Source organism: Berghia stephanieae, unplaced genomic scaffold, assembly GCF_034508935.2.
Source record: "Berghia stephanieae isolate SIO BIC M18660-M18661 unplaced genomic scaffold, UCSD_Bste_1.3 scaffold1511, whole genome shotgun sequence".
In the NCBI taxonomy this organism is placed as follows: Eukaryota; Metazoa; Mollusca; class Gastropoda; order Nudibranchia; family Aeolidiidae; genus Berghia; species Berghia stephanieae.
This window is the reverse complement of record NW_027622526.1, coordinates 1-9403: the sequence shown is the minus strand read 5'-3', so window position 1 is coordinate 9403 and position 9403 is coordinate 1. Positions and strand designations below refer to the sequence as shown.

The 9403-nt window shown below is 60.5% G+C and overlaps 1 non-coding gene and 1 pseudogene across 1 annotated transcript; both read left to right on the top strand.

The window, feature by feature from the left end:
- The first annotated feature begins 6155 nt into the window (after positions 1–6155).
- On the top strand, positions 6156–8202 carry LOC144961133 (small subunit ribosomal RNA; annotated as a pseudogene).
- Positions 8203–8407: 205 nt separating this feature from the next.
- Positions 8408–8564, top strand: LOC144961132 (5.8S ribosomal RNA). The gene has a single exon (XR_013643060.1). It is a non-coding gene; the product is annotated as a 5.8S ribosomal RNA (ribosomal RNA).
- Positions 8565–9403: the final 839 nt, after the last annotated feature.

Genomic DNA, 9403 nt, shown 5'->3' with positions numbered 1-9403 from the left:
CTACGGCCGAGAAGGACTCTAGCGCCGGGACGCTCCCGCGGTAAGCCCTCCGAGGGCCGAGGGAAAAAATTTGGTCGAGCGCATTTCCTCTACGGAGCGAATTTGAATGAAATAAACCCACCACCTATGATCGCACCTGGGACCTCCCATTGCCGACCGGTTTTGAACTTCGGGGCCCTTCCCGTTAGGGCCCTGTACTCGCTTGGCGGAGTGTTAACGCGTTCCCGCTACTTCGCTAGAGTCGGGCGATCGACGACTCGGGCTCGATCGAGTTGGCCCACGGGCCGGCCAACCCTGCGGGGTTCAAATCCGGTTTGGGAGCTTTATTCATACGATTTTATCGCCTCGTCGATTCGAGGCTTTACCGCACGGGCGTCCTGGGGTAAGAAGCTCTCGCTACGGCCGAGAAGGACTCTAGCGCCGGGACGCTCCCGCGGTAAGCCCTCGAGGGCCGAGGGAAAAAACTTTGGTCGAGCGCATTTCCTCTACGGAGCGAATTTGAATGAATAAACCACCACCTATGATCGCACCTGGGACCTCCCATTGCCGACCGGTTTTGAACTTCGGGGCCCTTCCCGTTAGGGCCCTGTACTCGCTTGGCGGAGTGTTAAACGCGTTCCGTACTTCGCTAGAGTCGGGCGATCGACGACTCGGGCTCGATCGAGTTGGCCCACGGGCCGGCCAACCCTGCCGGGGTTCAAATCCGGTTTGGGAGCTTTATTCATACGATTTTATCGCCTCGTCGATTCGAGGCTTTACCGCACGGGCGTCCCTGGGGTAAGAAGCTCTCGCTACGGCCGAGAAGGACTCTAGCGCCGGGACGCTCCCGCGGTAAGCCCTCCGAGGGCCGAGGGAAAAAACTTTGGTCGAGCGCATTTCCTCTACGGAGCGAATTTGAATGAAATAAACCCCCCCATGATCGCCCTGGGACTCCCATTGCCGACCGGTTTTGATTCGGGGCCCTCCGTTAGGGCCTGTACTCGCTTGGCGGAGTGTAACGCGTTCCCGTACTTGTGGTCGGGCGATCGACGCTCGGGCTCGATCGAGTGGCCACGGGCCGGCCAACCCTGCCGGGGTTCATCCGTTGGGGCTTTATTCATACGATTTTATCGCTCGTCGTTCGAGGCTTACGCACGGCGTCCTGGGGAAGAGCCTCGCTACGGCCGAGAAGGCTCTGCGCGGCGCTCCGCGTAAGCCTCCGAGGGCGAGGGAAAAACTTTGGTCGAGCGCATTTCCTCTACGGAGCGAATTTGAATGAAATAAACCCACACCTATGATCGCACTGGGACCTCCCATGCCGACCGGTTGACTTCGGGGCCCTTCCGTTAGGGCCTGTACTCGCTGCGGAGTGTTAAACGCGTTCCCGCTCTTCGCTGAGTGGCGATCGACGACTCGGCTCGATCGAGTTGGCCACGGGCGGCCAACCTGCGGGGTCAATCCGGTTTGGGAGCTTTATTATACGTTTACGCCTCGTCGATCGAGCTTTACGCACGGCGTCCTGGGGTAAGAAGCTCTCGCTACGGCGAGAAGGATCTAGCGCCGGGACGTCCGCGTAAGCCTCCGGGGCCGAGGGAAAAAACTTGTCGAGGCATTTCTCTACGGAGCGAATTTGAATGAAATAAACCACCACCTATGATCGCACCTGGGACTCCCATTGCGACCGGTTTGAATTCGGGGCCTCCCGTTAGGGCCTGTACTCGCTTGGCGGAGTGTTAAACGCGTTCCGCTACTTCGCTAGAGTCGGGCGATCGACGACTCGGGCTCGATCGAGTTGGCCACGGCGGCACCCTGCCGGGTTCAAATCCGGTTTGGGAGCTTTATTCTACGATTTTATCGCCTCGTCGTTCGAGGCTTTACCGCACGGGCGTCCCTGGGTAAGAAGCTCTCGCTACGGGAGAAGGACTCTAGCGCCGGGACGCTCCGCGGTAAGCCCTCGAGGGCCGAGGGAAAATTTGTCGAGCGCATTTCTCTACGGAGCGAATTTGAATGAATAACCCCCTTGATCGCCCTGGACCTCCCCATTGCGACGGTTTGAACTTCGGGGCCTTCCGTTAGGCCTGTACTCGCTTGGCGGAGTGTTAACGCGTTCCGTACTTCGCTAGAGTCGGGCGTCGACGACTCGGGCTCGATCGAGTTGCCACGGGCGCCACCTGCGGTTCAAATCCGGTTTGGAGCTTTATTCATACTTTATCGCTCGTCGTTCGAGGCTTTACGCACGGGCGTCCTGGGGTAAGAAGCTCTCGCTACGGCGAGAAGGACTCTAGCGCCGGGACGTCCGCGGTAGCCTCGAGGGCGAGGAAAAAACTTTGGTCGAGGCATTTCCTTACGGAGCGAATTGAATGAAATAAACCACACTATGATCGCACTGGGACCTCCATTGCGACCGTTTGAATTCGGGCCCTTCCCGTTAGGCCCTGTACTCGCTTGCGAGTGTTAAACGCGTTCCGCTACTTCGTAGAGTGGCGATCGACGACTCGGGCTCGATGAGTTGGCCCACGGCCGCCAACCTGCGGGTTCAAATCCGGTTGGGAGCTTTATTCATACGATTTATCGCTCGTCGATTCGAGGCTTTACCGCACGGGCGTCCTGGGGTAAGAAGCTCTCGCTACGGCCGAGAAGGACTCTAGCGCCGGGACGCTCCCGCGGTAAGCCTCCGAGGGCCGAGGGAAAAAACTTGGTCGAGCGCATTTCCTTACGGAGCGAATTTGAATGAAATAAACCCACACCTTGATCGCACCTGGGACCTCCCATTGCCGACCGGTTTTGAACTTCGGGGCCCTTCCGTTAGGGCCCTGTACTCGCTTGGCGGAGGTGTTAAACGGTTCCCGCTACTTCGCTAGAGTCGGGCGATCGACGACTCGGGCTCGATCGAGTTGGCCCACGGGCGGCCAACCTGCGGGGTTCAAATCCGGTTTGGGAGCTTTATTCATACGATTTTATCGCCTCGTCGATTCGAGGCTTTACCGCGGGCGTCCTGGGTAAGAAGTCTCGCTCGGCGAGAAGGACTTAGCGCCGGGACGCTCCCGCGGTAAGCCCTCCGAGGGCCGAGGGAAAAACTTTGGTCGAGCGCATTTCCTTAGGAGGATTTGAATGAAATTAACCCACCACCTATGATCGCACCTGGGACCTCCCCATGCGACCGGTTTTGAATTCGGGGCCCTTCCGTTAGGGCCTGTACTCGCTTGGCGGGTTTAAACGCGTTCCGCTACTTCGCTAGAGTCGGGCGATCGACGACTCGGGCTCGATCGAGTTGGCCTCCGGGCCGGCCAACCCTGCGGGGTTCAAATCCCGGTTTGGGGCTTTATTCATACGATTTTATCGCCTCGTCGATTCGAGGCTTACCGCACGGGCGTCCTGGGGTAAGAAGCTCTCGCTTACGGCCGGAAGGACTCTAGCGCCGGGACGCTCCCGCGGTAAGCCCTCCGAGGGCCGAGGGAAAAAAACTTTGGTCGAGCGCATTTCCTCTACGGAGCGAATTTGAATGAAATAAACCCACCACTATGATCGCACCTGGGACCTCCCATTGCCGACCGGTTTTGAACTTCGGGGCCCTTCCCGTTAGGGCCCTGTACTCGCTTGGCGGAGTGTTAAACGCGTTCCCGCTACTTCGCTAGAGTCGGGCGATCGACGACTCGGGCTCGATCGAGTTGGCCCACGGGCCGGCCAACCCTGCCGGGGTTCAAATCCGGTTTGGGAGCTTTATTCATACGATTTTATCGCCTCGTCGATTCGAGGCTTTACCGCACGGGCGTCCCTGGGGTAAGAAGCTCTCGCTACGGCCGAGAAGGACTCTAGCGCCGGGACGCTCCCGCGGTAAGCCCTCCGAGGGCCGAGGGAAAAAACTTTGGTCGAGCGCATTTCCTCTACGGAGCGAATTTGAATGAAATAAACCCACCACCTATGATCGCACCTGGGACCTCCCCATTGCCGACCGGTTTTGAACTTCGGGGCCCTTCCCGTTAGGGCCCTGTACTCGCTTGGCGGAGTGTTAAACGCGTTCCCGCTACTTCGCTAGAGTCGGGCGATCGACGACTCGGGCTCGATCGAGTTGGCCCACGGGCCGGCCAACCCTGCCGGGGTTCAAATCCCGGTTTGGGAGCTTTATTCATACGATTTTATCGCCTCGTCGATTCGAGGCTTTACCGCACGGGCGTCCCTGGGGTAAGAAGCTCTCGCTACGGCCGAGAAGGACTCTAGCGCCGGGACGCTCCCGCGGTAAGCCCTCCGAGGGCCGAGGGAAAAAACTTTGGTCGAGCGCATTTCCTCTACGGAGCGAATTTGAATGAAATAAACCCACCACCTATGATCGCACCTGGGACCTCCCCATTGCCGACCGGTTTTGAACTTCGGGGCCCTTCCCGTTAGGGCCCTGTACTCGCTTGGCGGAGTGTTAAACGCGTTCCCGCTACTTCGCTAGAGTCGGGCGATCGACGACTCGGGCTCGATCGAGTTGGCCCACGGGCCGGCCAACCCTGCCGGGGTTCAAATCCCGGTTTGGGAGCTTTATTCATACGATTTTATCGCCTCGTCGATTCGAGGCTTTACCGCACGGGCGTCCCTGGGGTAAGAAGCTCTCGCTACGGCCGAGAAGGACTCTAGCGCCGGGACGCTCCGCGGTAAGCCCTCCGAGGGCCGAGGGAAAAAACTTTGGTCGAGCGCATTTCCTCTACGGAGCGAATTTGAATGAAATAAACCCACCACCTATGATCGCACCTGGGACCTCCCCATTGCCGACCGGTTTTGAACTTCGGGGCCCTTCCCGTTAGGGCCCTGTACTCGCTTGGCGGAGTGTTAAACGCGTTCCCGCTACTTCGCTAGAGTCGGGCGATCGACGACTCGGGCTCGATCGAGTTGGCCCACGGGCCGGCCAACCCTGCGGGGTTCAAATCCCGGTTTGGGAGCTTTATTCATACGATTTTATCGCCTCGTCGATTCGAGGCTTTACCGCACGGGCGTCCTGGGGTAAGAAGCTCTCGCTACGGCCGAGAAGGACTCTAGCGCCGGGACGCTCCCGCGGTAAGCCCTCCGAGGGCCGAGGGAAAAAACTTTGGTCGAGCGCATTTCCTCTACGGAGCGAATTTGAATGAAATAAACCCACCACCTATGATCGCACCTGGGACCTCCCATTGCCGACCGGTTTTGAACTTCGGGGCCCTTCCCGTTAGGGCCCTGTACTCGCTTGGCGGAGTGTTAAACGCGTTCCCGCTACTTCGCTAGAGTCGGGCGATCGACGACTCGGGCTCGATCGAGTTGGCCCACGGGCCGGCCAACCCTGCCGGGGTTCAAATCCCGGTTTGGGAGCTTTATTCATACGATTTTATCGCCTCGTCGATTCGAGGCTTTACCGCACGGGCGTCCCTGGGGTAAGAAGCTCTCGCTACGGCCGAGAAGGACTCTAGCGCCGGGACGCTCCCGCGGTAAGCCCTCCGAGGGCCGAGGGAAAAAACTTTGGTCGAGCGCATTTCCTCTACGGAGCGAATTTGAATGAAATAAACCCACCACCTATGATCGCACCTGGGACCTCCCATTGCCGACCGGTTTTGAACTTCGGGGCCCTTCCCGTTAGGGCCCTGTACTCGCTCGGAAGACCGTTTACGCGGCGTTAAACGCGTTCCCGCTACTTCGCTAGAGTAGTGCGATGGGAAATTCGGGCTGTTCGGAGGTCGGGCTCGGGTTTGCCATACGTGCCTGGGGTCGAATCTGAATTTGCACCAAAAAAATTTTTTTTTTTAGTAGTCCGCAAGAGGAAAAGGGCTACCTTACCAGGGGTTTGGGACGTATAGTAGGGAAGGCGGTCGTCGGTCGGAAAAATTGAAATTGAAGCAAGGCGAGCCGAAAGGCGCGCGGTGGCCTCTGGTACACCCACGGTCACCAGCGCCTGGACGAGCGGTGGTCGGAGAGTCCGGAGTCGGTCCCAGGTTAGCTCCTCGGTAGAGGACCTAGAGTCGTGTGAGCGCGAGCGTGTCCGGGCGGTCGGAGCAGTCCGACCCAGCAGCGAGAAGGCCGAAGGGGTGAACGTTTGTGCGGTAGAGTCGAGAAGGGCCGTCGGCGAAGGAGTCGAGCGCTGGGAGTTCTCGGCGTCTGGGCTTCGGTCGTCGGCGCCCGTAGCCTCCTGTCCCAGCGGGTCCGTCCCGCCGGGTTGGAAATGGATACGCTACCAGGTTGATCCTGCCTGTAGTCTTATGCTTGTCTTGAGGGTTAAGCCATGCACGCCTATGCTCACCCTACACAGAAGGGGAAGCCGCGAACTGCTCAGTATATCGGCGATAATACACGGGGTGGGCGATGTTTGTCCGGACACCTGTAGGAATCCCAGAGCTAATACGTGCACACGAGTCCTCCTCCTAACGGGGTTACCTCCGCGGGGAGAGGGCGCATTTATTAGGATCTTGACCGGCGGCGGGTGGTTAACGCCGCCCGCCAGGCTGAGGCGAACTCTGGGTATGTGACGACCGCTGTTAGCGGCGTGCCCGTTTGCTCGCCGTCCCATCAAATTTAGACGGCCCGGGCAAGAGCCCCCCGTGTTGGCTACGGGTGACGGAGGATCAGGGTTCGATCCCGGAGAGGGAGCCTGCGAGACGGCTACCACGCTTAAGGGTGGCAGCAGGCGCGCAACTTACCCACTCCCAGCACGGTGAGGTAGTGAAGATAAATGTCGGGGCTGGGCTCGCATGCGAGCCTAGCGGTCGGATTGAGCGTAGACCAAACACGTGCCGTTGATGACCTATCGGAGGGCAAGCCTGGTGCCAGCAGCCGCGGTAATTCCAGCTCCGATGGCGTATGTTGTAGTTGCTGCGTTTAAAACGCTCGTAGTTGGATCTCTGAGGTGACGGCAGCGACAAACCGCGGGTGACGTTGCCCCGGCGATTATGCACCGTCGTGGTTTTGGGGATGGAGCAAGCGGTGCCTTCCGGTGCCGCAACCGGACCCTCGCGACGGATCTCGCCGGGCATCGCTTGCCCGTCGCTGCCGGTTTAGTCTCTTTCCGTCTTAAGCCGTGTCGGCTTGGTACGTGGCGTATCTGGGCCGACACTAAGGTACGGGCGGTGTTCTCCCTGAATCAATTGGAGTGCTCAAAGCAGGTCGTGCTCGCACAGCTTTGCTCGGAACGATGTGATGACGCCACCGCCCCGCAATGTAACCACGGGACCGGTCTCCGTGGGGGCGGTGGGCGAGGTCTATAGAGACGGCCGGGGGGCGGCGTACTACCGCGGGAGGGGTGGAATCCGACGATCGCGGTGGGACGAACAAGAGCGAAGGCACCGGCCAAGAGCGCCTTCGTTGATCATGAACGAAAGTCGGAGGAACGAACGCGATCAGGTACCGCGGTAGTTCCGACAGTAAACCATGCCGACCGGTTACGCGGGGACGTCCCTGTGGGGAAGCCTCGCGAGGCCCCGGAGAAATCAGAGTGCCTGGGCTCCGGGGGGAGTACGGTCGCAAGGCTGAAACTTAAAGGAATTGACGGAAGGGCACCACCAGGAGTGGAGCCTGCGGCTCAATTTGACTCAACACGGGGAAGCTTACCAGGTCCGGACACCGCGTGGATTGACAGACTGAGGCTCTTTCATGATTCGGTGGGTGGTGGTGCATGGCCGTTGCTAGCCCGTGGAGCGATCCGTCTGGTTCATTCCGATAACGGGCGAGACTCTGCCCTGGCGGATAACAAACGGCGGTCAAGAGGGGTCCGTCTCACGGGTTGGGTCGGCGTTCGGCTCTCGGGTCGGGCGTCGGTCTTCCCACTCAGGGAGAGGCGGTGCCCCGGACCGCCGTCGCGCAGGCCGCGTCCTGCAGGGATTGACCTCGAGCAGTGCGTACGAGATGGAGCCATAACAGGTCTGTGATGCCCTTAGACGTCCTGGGCTGCACGTGTGCTACAGTGGTGGCGCCAGCCGGCGCGGTGTAGACCGTGAGCGTAGGAGTCTTCATGTCCGGGGTCGGTCTTCCTGCGAGTTGGGCCGTGAACTCGGAATGCCACGTAGTCACGGGTCAGCATCCCGTGCCGACTACGTCCCTGCCCTTTGTACACACCGCCCGTCGCTACCTTCGGTGGACGGCGCAGCCAGGGCCCCGGAGTGGCCGGCGAGACGGAGCTTCGGCTCCTGAAATCGCAGTCGTCGCGATGTCGCCCGAACTGCGCTGCCCCGAGAGGGTAAAAGTCGTAACAAGGTTACCGTAGGTGAACCTTCGGTAGGATCACGTCCGATTTCGTTTTGCCCCCAGCCCGCCCGCCCGACGGGTGAAGGGTTAAAACACTGTCCGGTGAGGCCGGGCTGCTCCCTGGCCGGGGAGCGGTCCAGGCTGATAAACGGGGCGGCGGCGTTGCGCCGCGAGTAACCGCGCGCGCAACGCTTGCCCCCCCCACCCTTTGTCGTCGTTTGGCCCTTAAGCGAGAGAAAATAAATACAACCTTTGGCGGTGGATCACTCGGCTCGCGCGTCGATGAAGAGTGCGGCCAGCCGTATTGAGTCGTGTGAACTGCAGCTGCCTCATTGAACATCGACGTCTTGAACGCAAATTGCGGCCGTGGGCGTAAGTCACCGGCCACGTCCGTATGAGGGTCGGCCCTACGACGTCGCCGCAACCGGTCTTCTCGGGGGGGACTGAGCGGCGCGACGTGCCGTACCGGTCGGGTCTCGGCCCGACTGGCGGCCGTAGATCGAGGGCTCCCGTCTGACCACGGGAGACGTCGTCCCCACCCGGCCTCTGGGTATGGGCGGGGGACGACGAATAAGACGCGCACCGAAGACGGGGAAGCACGCACGCGATCGGCTGCTTCTTCCTCAATCCTCGGGCCTGCTCGATGTACACGCGAGCGAGGGCTTCGTGGGGGTATGCGGGGAAGTAAGTATAACGACGCGCGGCGAACCCGACGGATGGGGCGATCTGCCGACCTCATATCGGACGAGGGTACCCGCCGAACTAAAGCATTTCAGTAAGCGGAGGAAAAGAAACCAACGGGGACTCCCCAGTAACGGCGAGTGAAGCGGGAAGAGCCCAGCGCTGAAACCCCCTGGGCCCGTGCCCGCGGGGAGCTGTAGCGTTCGGGTCGGTGTCGAGCGGGATCGGGAGCGCCGCGCGAGTCTTCTCGAGCGTGGCTTGCCCAGAGCGGGTGCCAGGCCCTTGCCGGCGGCGCTCCCTTCCGCCGACCTCGACCCCGGAGTCGGGTTGCTTGGCAGTGCAGCCCGAAGCGGGTGGTAAACTCCACCTAAGGCTAAGTACCTGCGCGAGTCCGATAGCGAACAAGTACTGTGAGGGAAAGTTGAAAAGAACTCTGAAGAGAGGGTGCAAAGCGCGTGAAACCGCCAAGGGGTAAACTGGCTGAGCCGAGCGACGTGTCCCGCCGTGGCGGCTGGTCGCCCGTGCCCCCCGCGGAGGCGCCCCGGAGACGGGGACGCCTTCC